At 36.9% G+C, this 12,966-nt stretch overlaps 1 protein-coding gene and 1 long non-coding RNA gene across 2 annotated transcripts in view; both read right to left on the reverse strand.

The window, feature by feature from the left end:
* LOC309491023 (uncharacterized protein) overlaps positions 1–12,966 on the reverse strand; it is a 143,764-nt gene that overhangs the window by 67,417 nt on the left and 63,381 nt on the right. The gene's annotated exons all lie outside the window — the stretch shown is intronic.
* Positions 2,305–4,060, reverse strand: LOC309491146. The gene is made up of 2 exons (XR_014202938.1): positions 3,342–4,060; positions 2,305–3,272 (listed from the first exon to the last, which is right to left on the reverse strand). It is a non-coding gene; the product is annotated as an uncharacterized lncRNA (long non-coding RNA).

Genomic DNA, 12,966 nt, shown 5'->3' on the forward strand with positions numbered 1-12,966 from the left:
CGATTAGGGTTCTGAATTAATGGCCGTCCGAATGATGTAGAATTATTATTATTAGTATTATTATTGCTGTCGTTGTGGAAGGTTGTTAGGCTGTTGATTTGTCATGTTTCCAAATCATGTGTTTGAACGCTCAGCGTTTGAACGTCACCATCTGTTAAAAAATGTAACAATTAATTACACAACCAAAACCATGTAAACATTATAGTAAAGCTTATTGAAGATTGAGAAACATATTGACTACTAACAAAGTAAATTATAAATCTTTTCCTACGTTTGATATTCTTTTTTCAGATTTTTTTCAGTATGGACTTGATCCTTTTTAATGCTGTTTTCTCTCCATATTTATTCTGTAGTTCCTCTACTGTGTCTTCCAACCTCCCTGTTGTTCTTCTCCAGCTGTGTTAACCAAAGACAAACAGTTAGAAGAATAAAATGTATGTACAATAGCAAAAATAATTTTGGTCATGAGTTGTTAGGGTTAGATACACCTGCAGACACATTCATACAACCAGTTCAAAGTCAATGAACCGGCTGATGCTGCAGGTGTTAGAGCACATGATGGACAGTGAACAGACGCACAGCAGGTTAAACCAGAGTTAAAAACAATAGTCTATGTTAGGACAATAACAATAATAGTCCAATAGTATGTTCACAGGAGCCGCTGAGAGCGAGTTCCAGCTGATAATGGTCATAAAGTGCGAAATAATGTGCAAGTAGCTAAACTAAACATTTCATATTTGACAGCTGTTTTGAGAAATGTTAAACAATGACAAAAATAATCAGGCAAACTAATCAACTTTTTTTCTAATTTCACCATTTTGAACTTAAAATAGGCCTATATAATACATGTGATTTAATGTGATAGGAGAAAAAACAAATAACAGCCATTTTCATCATATTAGGCATAAGATTAATAATGAATCTGTACATATTGTGAATTAATTTAATAAACATTTACCTAACATCCATAGCCTTCAGTAAATTAAGGCTAGACAAAGTTCCTTTTTAACTCTGCCCCCTGCTCTAGTTAGAACTTTGGAGCGCTTAAAAGTGTCGGGCTCAAAAATAACTGTCATTTGGAACTCTATATAGTTATTTTATCAAAAATATGTTGATAATGATTAAAAACTTCAGTACCCTTCGAAGGCACCATTTTAGATAGTTTGGCATGCATGAGATCTTTACACTTTCCCCCCGTATATCTGTTTCCTACTGTTAGCTGTAATGTTAGTGAACTCTAGGTCTTCTCTTTGTTCATATACGACAGTATTCGCATGAATTGGCTTGATTTGATAAAATGATGGTTTAAACCATCATCTTCATGTGAGACATTTACATTATATTATTATACCGTCCTAGTTTTAAATAGCGCTAAAATGTATATTTATATTTTAACCCTTTATGCGGATAAAGAATGCCGCACAAGGTTCTCTGTTCTCTGGTTCTATGTTTTAAAAATACCGCGAAACAAAGACAAGGACACCTCTTTCTATAAGCGACCCTCAAAATCTGTGCATACAACAAAACACATGTATGTGTACGATGATTTATCAGAAAATTACTTTTGTTTGAAGAAAACCTTAAATCAGCTGGTGCTTGATAACTATCGAAGTTATTAAACACCCCTGAATTCGGTAATGATGCGTTTAATGCGATATTGATTTTAATTTTAACTCAATGCGCTTAAGGTCTATGAACTTTAACATCTTCATAGTCAAATGAACTTAAAGTCTACGCAAAATGAAATACTTTCTAAATGTTTGTTACAGAACTTATGGTGAACAATTCTCCCATGTTTAATCAGATTTTGTCACTGGATTGAGTGAAAATAATAAACTTCTCCTTTGTTTTTATTCATCAAGTTAAATGTAAAACCTGTTGTTACTTGGATGATGAATATCTTCACTTTATGAGAGGAAAGTACGGACAGCGCCTTTGACCAAGCCTCTACATATGGGGCACTTGCGCTGAGAAGGCGCACATTCTTTGCACACAACTAGGTGACCACAGGGGATGAAGACAATGTTCACTTCCTTATCCATGCAAACTTTGCATGTGCGCTCCTCTTGAAGTCTTCTTAACTGTTCCTCCATAGGAAAGTCTAAAAGATCTTGACTCGGCAATGCAACAGTGTGAAGAAAGGTCGCTCACATTTGTCAACTGGCCCTCAAGAATAACTGTTCGACCAGACCAATTGGCTAAGGCTGGTTTTTACTATGTTGGTCGTAATGATGACGTGAAGTGCTTTTGTTGCGATGGTGGACTCAGATGTTGGGAGTCTGGTGATGATCCATGGGTAGAACATGCTAAGTGGTTTCCAAGATGTGAATACCTGTTGCAAGAAAAGGGCCAAGAGTTTGTTCATCAGATTCAAGCAAGATTTCCAAGACTATTTGAACAGCTATTGACTAATGGAGACAGCGACTCAAGAGAATTTGTTGATCCATCTGTTGTACACCTGGGTCCTGGAGAAGACCGTTCAGAAGATGCAGTGATGATGAACAATCCTGTGGTGAAGTCTGCTTTAGAGATTGGATTTGAGCGTGGCCTGGTGGCCCAGACAAATGAAGCTGCATCCCTGAGTCAAGATCTTTTAGACTTGCCTATGGAGGAACAGTTAAGAAGACTTCAAGAGGAGCGCACATGCAAAGTTTGCATGGATAAGGAAGTGAACATTGTCTTCATCCCCTGTGGTCACCTAGTTGTGTGCAAAGAATGTGCGCCTTCTCAGCGCAAGTGCCCCATATGTAGAGGCTTGGTCAAAGGCGCTGTCCGTACTTTCCTCTCATAAAGTGAAGATATTCATCATCCAAGTAACAACAGGTTTTACATTTAACTTGATGAATAAAAACAAAGGAGAAGTTTATTATTTTCACTCAATCCAGTGACAAAATCTGATTAAACATGGGAGAATTGTTCACCATAAGTTCTGTAACAAACATTTAGAAAGTATTTCATTTTGCGTAGACTTTAAGTTCATTTGACTATGAAGATGTTAAAGTTCATAGACCTTAAGCGCATTGAGTTAAAATTAAAATCAATATCGCATTAAACGCATCATTACCGAATTCAGGGGTGTTTAATAACTTCGATAGTTATCAAGCACCAGCTGATTTAAGGTTTTCTTCAAACAAAAGTAATTTTCTGATAAATCATCGTACACATACATGTGTTTTGTTGTATGCACAGATTTTGAGGGTCGCTTATAGAAAGAGGTGTCCTTGTCTTTGTTTCGCGGTATTTTTAAAACATAGAACCAGAGAACAGAGAACCTTGTGCGGCATTCTTTATCCGCATAAAGGGTTAAAATATAAAATATACATTTTAGCGCTATTTAAAACTAGGACGGTATAATAATATAATGTAAATGTCTCACATGAAGATGATGGTTTAAACCATCATTTTATCAAATCAAGCCAATTCATGCGAATACTGTCGTATATGAACAAAGAGAAGACCTAGAGTTCACTAACATTACAGCTAACAGTAGGAAACAGATATACGGGGGAAAGTGTAAAGATCTCATGCATGCCAAACTATCTAAAATGGTGCCTTCGAAGGGTACTGAAGTTTTTAATCATTATCAACATATTTTTGATAAAAATAACTATATAGAGTTCCAAATGACAGTTATTTTTGAGCCCGACACTTTTAAGCGCTCCAAAGTTCTAACTAGAGCAGGGGGCAGAGTTAAAAAGGAACTTTGTCTAGCCTTAATTTACTGAAGGCTATGGATGTTAGGTAAATGTTTATTAAATTAATTCACAATATGTACAGATTCATTATTAATCTTATGCCTAATATGATGAAAATGGCTGTTATTTGTTTTTTCTCCTATCACATTAAATCACATGTATTATATAGGCCTATTTTAAGTTCAAAATGGTGAAATTAGAAAAAAAGTTGATTAGTTTGCCTGATTATTTTTGTCATTGTTTAACATTTCTCAAAACAGCTGTCAAATATGAAATGTTTAGTTTAGCTACTTGCACATTATTTCGCACTTTATGACCATTATCAGCTGGAACTCGCTCTCAGCGGCTCCTGTGAACATACTATTGGACTATTATTGTTATTGTCCTAACATAGACTATTGTTTTAACTCTGGTTTAACCTGCTGTGCGTCTGTTCACTGTCCATCATGTGCTCTAACACCTGCAGCATCAGCCGGTTCATTGACTTTGAACTGGTGTATGAATGTGTCTGCAGGTGTATCTAACCCTAACAACTCATGACCAAAATTATTTTTGCTATTGTACATACATTTTATTCTTCTAACTGTTTGTCTTTGGTTAACACAGCTGGAGAAGAACAACAGGGAGGTTGGAAGACACAGTAGAGGAACTACAGAATAAATATGGAGAGAAAACAGCATTAAAAAGGATCAAGTCCATACTGAAAAAAATCTGAAAAAAGAATATCAAACGTAGGAAAAGATTTATAATTTACTTTGTTAGTAGTCAATATGTTTCTCAATCTTCAATAAGCTTTACTATAATGTTTACATGGTTTTGGTTGTGTAATTAATTGTTACATTTTTTAACAGATGGTGACGTTCAAACGCTGAGCGTTCAAACACATGATTTGGAAACATGACAAATCAACAGCCTAACAACCTTCCACAACGACAGCATAATAATACTAATAATAATAATTCTACATCATTCGGACGGCCATTAATTCAGAACCCTAATCGGCTTAACTTCACAATTGACCAGAAGAATGGTGGGACAATAGTTGCTACAATCATTGTAGAAAAAACAATATATGGTGAAGTTAACATCGGTGCGGTGAGTGTCTGATAATTTAAGAAACAGTTGCTTAGTTAAGAAATGATTGGTGTATGTTATATATATTTATGTATGAGTATTTAAAAAAAATTTTTTTTTAAAGTTGGTCCATAGGGTGTGGAACTTTGCATCACTCTGGTGTCTAAAAATACACCCAAAGATTTAAGCACAACTATTTACATACACACTAAGTTGGAGAATATCTAACTGTATATTGTGAACATTACATTATCTGTTTATTTGGGGTCAGAGAACATCCTCAGCTCATACATCTCTTTAATTTTGTGCTGGATGTTAGTTAAAAGATGAAGGTATTAGTTAATAACAAACAAACAAAAACTTTAAATCAACATAATATTAATAAATAAAATATGGTATTACGGTAAATATTACATTTTACAATTACAGTTTGGAAATTACTTCCATAATATTTTATTTTATTTACAAAGTTGTGCGTTGTGAGTGAGACATCGCAGTGTTAGAGAAATCTAACATTGCGTGGTTGCGCTACGTCTGAAGCTTAGTAATCAACATGCATTTATGTAGGACTGTCAAAATTTTAAAAATATTTTAATTTTGTATTTTTGATTGTATTTTAAAAAAAATTCTTACAAATGTTGTGTCAGACGTATTGGGTAGCATGATTATCTTGTTTAATCATGTATTAAGTCCATATTTATCAGGTTGATGTTTGTAGAAATAAGCAAAATACATTTATAAAACAAAAAGAACCAGTTAATGGCCTTGTGTCAGACTTTGTGACACTTAACTTTTTATTCTAACTAGATTATCCTTTGAAAAGTGTAATACAGTATTTGATTTTTACACACGCAGTGTTTTTGCCAACTGGCCTACCCCTGAAGTTATGACTTCTGAAGGCCTAGATTCAATAGGTTGAAAAATGGTATTTTGTCATTTAAATATCTGAAAAAATAGACTGTGCTCAATATCTGCTAACTCTTTATTGTGATGCTCCCCAACAGATATTCTAGTACTGACTATAAGTAACTCAACTATATCTCAACTTATTCTAACCCTACCAGTCCACTAATACTCTACTAACACTAATGAGAGTTTACTTTACACACTCTGACTCTCACAAGCGAGTTAGTGGACATGCAGGTGCAACACTACTATAGTCAACAGCATGTTCAAAAGGACCATCAAAATAGTGCTACCAAATTATGACTTAAAAAAACGTTTTAAGTATTACATAAAAAAAAAAGCGTAATTGACAAAAATTGTAATTCTGAATTAAGTAATAATTATGACAAAAAGTCGAAATTATGACTTAAAAAGTTGAAATTTAAATTATGACTATGCACCATAATTATGAGATGAAAAATTTAAATGATGATACTAAATTGAAATTATGATAGATAAAGTAAATATTCCATAGTGAAATTTTCTGAATTCAATATAATTGTATTTGTGAAAATGATTCAGTACTGAAACAGCATTTATGAGTTTTTACATATCTTCTGCTTGTTTCTGCAGTTCGTGTAGGCCTCTAAGACTATGAATAACTAAAAATGATTATTGATGAACTTGAATAACTTGAATTTTGTTGGCAATATAAAAAAATTGTCTTCCCATACCGGGAGTCGAACCCGGGCCACCTGGGTGAAAACCAGGAATCCTAACCGCTAGACCATATGAGAGGCGTTGATACTGCCCCCGGCAAATTTGAAAAGGCTGCACTGCACGGTACAATATAATGCTGGATCATACTTATGCCGAGCCACAGGAGAAGGAATCCTCGTCGCCAAAAAGCAAAAATGTAATTTATCGGGATGTAAATAAATATCGGGATAGCTTTTCCCAGGTGGAAAGAGCTAATGAAAGGGTGCCTGCTTTCTTCTCGACAGGTAAGTCAAAGTTACGGTCTAAATGACAAGCTTTTTTGTATTGCTTGGCTGTGTAAATCATTATATAGGCAGCATAACGGTAGAACATGTATAGTTGAACTCGATGATGTGCTACCGCATTTGAAAAAGCGAGGCGCTAGAGAGCACTATTCGTTTAAATGCAAAATAGAATTTCACCGCTAGATGGGAGAAATTCTTTTGGGAGGACTAACTTGTAGGGTCTTTAACAAAAAAAAAAAAAAAAAAAAAAAGCCTACAAAATCGAGGAGGTCAAGGGGCATGCTTCCTGCTATAGCTCTACCCAAAGACTGTTCATGCAGCCACCAGACAGATTTTAAACACCGGATTTAAACCTCTACATATATTTTGAGTAGATAACCGATAGTATATTCTCAGAAATGTTTCCGCACTGATTAAGGATAGTTCGGGAGATACAAGTAAAAATGATCTTATACATGTAATAGATCATAGCTACCAGTAAGATCATGCTTTGAATTAAGACGAGTAAAATTAAATATTCGCTCAAGACCAATTTGTACAGGTGTACAGGATAGAATATGCAATATTCTATGGATTCTATGGAAAGCCCCCAACATAAAAATTGAAACCCCCGCATGGACAAAAAATTATGATTGACTAAGTACAGTTTTTCAACCATCTAAAGTTTTTGAACAGACATTGTTTAATAACAATTATACTTTAGGTCACCGTTAAACAAAATCATTACAGTAATCTTCTAAAAGATAAATAGAAGATGCGTATGTATTCAAACTTTAAAGATTTAATTTAAACAGTCTTTCATTTTAAAAGATCATATTTAAACTTTTACGATTATATTTTGAAATAAATTTAGTATGAACAAAACTTTGTCTCTGGAAATGCGTTAGCAGACTAACATTACATACGCTCTGACATGATGCACAGAGGCCCCTCTGAGTCAGAGAACGACAGACGGAGCTGAGAGAGAGAGAGCGAGAGAGAGAGAGAGAGAGAGAGAGAGAGAGAGAGAGAGAGAGAGAGAGAGAGAGAGAGAGAGAGAGAGAGAGAGAACCACTCTGTGATTTTATATTATATTATAAGCAATTTATTTATATACTTTTAAAGAACATAATGTTTTTCAACTTTAGTTAAATTAGCAATATAATTATTTTAATTTATAAAGAACGGAATGTTTTATGTAATATGATTTTTATTCTTTTGTTTATCTAAAACAATTGGATCAATAAGATATTTATTTTATAAGCATTTCATTATATACTTTTATAAAGAACTGAATGGTTTTCAACTTTAGTTAAATTAGCAAGATAACTATTTTATTTTATACATTTATAGGCCTAAAGAACGGAATGTTTATGTAATATGATTTTTTATTCTTTTGTCTAAAACTGAATTAAATGGTTTCAGTAGATTTTTAGTAAGATATTATTGTATATTATTTGTGTGAAATATAAAACATGATTAGGGAAACTCTCTTTTTCTCACTTTCACTGTTACCTCAGGAATGTGGAGGGGATCATGTCAGAGGACGCGCGCACAAACACAAACAAACACACACACACACACACACACACACACACACACACACACACACACACACACACACACACACACACACACACACACACACACACACACACACACACACTACTCTGGCTGGTGAGGCATTCAGGAAATTCAGGTCTTTTTCTTCTCACTTTTCCAAAGGGGTCCACAATGCTCTGGAATGCGGAGGATATGCTGACACATATCCTATATATATATATATAACAGCGTCTTCAAAACCATCAGCAACATCACAGTGACCGAACAGCACATTTCAGATGTCAGAGCTCACATGCAAAAGGTGGGAGGGAGCGCCTGTGACAACATATACCCAGACAGAAACCCATATAACTGAACCTGACACCAACTTCAAACTTTCTGTCAAACCCACATGATCTAGGACTAAAAAGGTTCAAATAGGGCAAAACTTTCTGTCAGAACCACATGATTAAAGAATAGCTAGGTCAATAGGGCAAACCATAACAACATATGCCGGATAGACACCGGAAGGTCAACCTGTCAAAAGACATGATCGAAGGGATAGGAAGGGGCAATAGGTCAAAACTAACTGTTAAAACCACATGATCGACGGATAGGAAGGGTCAATAGGTCAATCCATAACAATAGTGACCGGAAGGGCAACCGGAAAGGTCAACCGGAAGGTCAATGACAACCGGAAGCCATCAATCATTTTGACACATGGTATAGCATATATACTACTCACATCAGTGAGATCCTAGATCTGGCGTATAAGACCCATTACCCCGACCACTCACTGATCACCTTTTTTTGGACTGGACTTAATGACATGTTTAAACAACTATTCCCCTGCCCATTTTTGGTCCTTGAGAGGTTTTGTGGATTTATTTATGGAGTTACAGTAGTTCTTGGCTTAAAGGGATAGTTCACTTTGAAATTAAATTTTGGGGCGGGTATAGATATATACAATAGAAGTCGCCTTGGCTACGGCAGTTCATTGGAACGAAACCGTAGCCAAGGCGACATCTAGTGTATATATCTATACCCGCCCGCGCTCTCAGATCACTTGGACGTGGCTGTGTACAAGAGGTAAAAACAATATAAATACTGTTCGTTTTCTCACACAAACCGCTCGTTTCGTGTCTTAGGCCATCAATGTGTACTTACGATGGGGAATTGTTTAATTTGAACGATGGGGAATTGTTTTAATTTGGACTCTGTGCATGCTCTTTGAGGTGGTGACCATCGACCTGCATTATATGACTGACAGACAAGAACGGTTTGACCTAAAAATATCTAAATTGAAACTACTGCGGAAAAAAAGACACCTACATCTTGGATGCCCTTGAGGTAAGCTAAAACATACCAAAATTTTATTTCAAAGTGAACTATCCCTTTAATATTCGTTGACATGCATAATAGGACATTTTTTGCATGAAATAAAATTCTGCATTACATTAGGCAAGTTTTTTATTTTATTTTTTATATAGCAAAAACTGTTAACAGAAGAAGATATGACCGCATCTGTGTCATAAACTGCGTAAATGCAGTTTTTCCAACTGAATGTCATAATTGTCTATCTATATTAATTATATACCGTAGGTAGGGCTGCCACGACAATGAAATTTGGCTGACAATTAATTAGGACAAAACTATTGTGATTATGCCAATTAATTGTCAGTTTTAGAGCTTTGACGATTATGCTGATTAATTGTTTGATTTAGGGCTTTACCATAAAATTTGTGTGTTCTGCATTCATTAAATAATTGTGATTAATTTAATAAATAAATTGGCAAACAAGACACATATGGAAACAATCAAAGAACTAATCAACAAGAAAAACTACAAAGGACTACAAAACATGGTGCAAAACAGGAAAAAACATATAAGTCCACAAAAGACCAGGGGAACAAAAGACAGGAATCATGACAAATATAAATTATATATATATATTTATTTATTTATTTATTTATTTATTTATTTTTATATATTTATATATACACTTGGCTGATCCTTGACACGATCGCAATGCAAAGTTGATTCTGCACTAATTTGATCTAGCTACGTACAGGGATGCTAATTAACCAGTTAACCGTTAACCGCCAGTAAGAATTTTTTATTGGCCTACTATTATTTGCTGCATGCTTAAAAAACACACTACAAATATTTTTGTTTGTTTTTGGCCTACTGGCCTACTATCATTTGCTGCATGCTTAAAAAACACACTACAAATATTTTTGTTTGTTTGTTGTTGGGTCTTCGGATCAACTTGGAAAAGAGCAAACTCGCCCCTCAGAGAGGAACGTGTCCAGTCAGTGCTGAACTGCTTGAATACTGTCAAGCACAGAACAGTGGTCCCACTGAAACTTTTTCAGAGGCTCATGGGGCTTTGTCAAACGCCGCTGGGTTTGCTTCATATGAGCACTGAATTCACGGCTGAGTCCCGAGATGGGCATCGCAGAACGGCACGTTCCGTGTGACAATCACCCCAGCCTGCCGCCAAACCCTCAGCCCGTGGTCAGACCCTTCGTTTCCCCACGAATCTCCCATCAACTGCATCGTGATGTACGGCAATAGAGGCAACATACACTTTGAGGGTGGAGGGAGGCAGCCCTTGTTTCAACCCATCTTGCAGGAAGGAAAGCACAGTATCGATTGAACATCTAGAACAAGTGTTCAGGTATGCTGTGGACTCCACAGATGCCTCAAACACCGGCTGGGGGGCCACATACAGCGGGCATGCAGTAGCGGGGTCTGGACGGGCCCCCAACTGCATTGGCACACCAACTGCCTCAAGTTGTTAGCAGTACACCTTGCTCTGAGACACATCAAAATGCCGCTACTCAGCAAATATGTGCTGGTCCGTACGGACAACACTGCAACCGCTGCGTACATCAACCATCAAGTTAGTCTACGCTCCCCTCGCATGTCGCAACTCGCCCGCCATCTTCTCCTATGGAGTCAGAAGCATCGGAGGTCGCTTCGTGCCACTTACATCCCCGGCCAGCTCAATCATGCCGCCAAAGAGCTCTCACGTCAGCCTGTGGCCCAGGGAGAGTGGAGACTCCATCCCCAGGCAGTCCAGCTGATTTGGGACCACTTCGGGGCCGCACAGATAGATCTGTTTGCCTCTCCGGACTCGTCCCATTGCCAGTTGTTTTACTCCCTGACCGAGGGGACCCTCGGCACGGATGCTGTGCAAAGTCAGTGAGGAAGAGAAACAGGTCTTGCTAGTTGCCCCTTATTGGCCCAACCGGACCTGGTTACCCGAACTGATGCTCCTCTTGATAGCCCCTCCCTGGCCCATTCCTCTCAGGGAGGACCGCCTCTCTCAGAGACTGTGCACCGTATGGCACCCGCGTCCAGACCACTGGAAACTCCATGTCTGGTCCCTGGACGGGATGCGGAGATTCTAGGTGATCTACCACAAGCTGTCATAGACACCATCACTTCTGCGAGAGCACCCTCTACAAGGCATGCTTACGCCCTGAAGTCGAACCTGTTCATTGAGTGGTGTTCTCAAAAGTATACATATATTTTTTTTTTTGTGTGTGTGTGTGTGTGTGTGTATGTGTGCGTATACGTGTGTGTGTGTGTGTGTGGTTTGCATGTTGGTTTGCTGGTATTGTAAATCAGACATGTCCAGTTGGCTCTATTTTAGCATTCGCTTTTCAAACTGTAATCAATGGGTAAAGGTCTTCATGTAATTCATCTAAACAGTCACAGTTTAGTTCCTAAAATTGATCAACTAAGGGCTTGGCTTGTTTATAATAATCCCAGTATTATAACATTATCTGAAACCTGACTAAATGAAAATACAGCAGACTCCAATGTTAAACTGGACAACTACATCATATATAGGTTAGATAGAGGATCCAGGGGAGGTGGGGTCGCCACTTACATTTCATCAAATTTGAAATCACAATTAATTACTCTAAAGTGAAACCTGAGCTTTTTGAAGGTATCTTTGTTAAGGTTATTCTTCATGCAAATAAACAATTAATAATTGGCAATATAAATCGCCCACCAACATCTCCCAAGCTAGAGTCTGTTCGAAACATCCTAGCCACTGTTTCATCGTTTGGTGACTCATCAGAAATTATGCTGTTGGGGGACTTCAATTTAAACTGGACTGATCCTTGTACTGTCACGGAACGTAACATGTTCAATGGTTCAATTTTTACACAAATTATTAAAGAGCCTACAAGAATCAGTCCAAGTTGCAAATCTCTTCTTGACTGGATACTAGTCTCACACCCCAACAGAATAATAAAATCTGGTGTTCTCTCGGATTGTTTCAATGACCATTCTATCATATATTGCATTTGGAAAATTTCAACTCCCAATCTTTCTCCAAAATGTATTAGGATCCGTGACATGAAATTATTTAACAGTGATTTATTTATAAATGATGTGAGAAGGATAAATTGGAATAGACTTAGCCTAATTCCTGATGCGGAAGCTGCCTGGAATTTATTTTATGCAGAATTTGTGCAAGTCATTGATAAGCATGCCCCATGGACAACTATTAAGGTCAAAGGTCATCATCTACCTTGGGTAAATGGGGATCTTATCAGTCTGTTTAAGCAGAGGGATAGGGCGTGGAATAAACACAAATATACAAAACTTCCTAGTGATTGGGAGGAATACAAACGGCTACGAAACACGTGCACCACCCAAACAAGAAATGCTAAAGCCAATTACTACAGAAATAGTTTGTCAAATGACTTCAGTAATCCTAAACAATTTTGGAAAAAAATTAATACCTTACTTGGCAAGTCTAACAG

The sequence above is a fragment of the Leuciscus leuciscus genome, assembly GCF_965113295.1.
Source record: "Leuciscus leuciscus genome assembly, chromosome: 25".
In the NCBI taxonomy this organism is placed as follows: domain Eukaryota; kingdom Metazoa; phylum Chordata; class Actinopteri; order Cypriniformes; family Leuciscidae; genus Leuciscus; species Leuciscus leuciscus.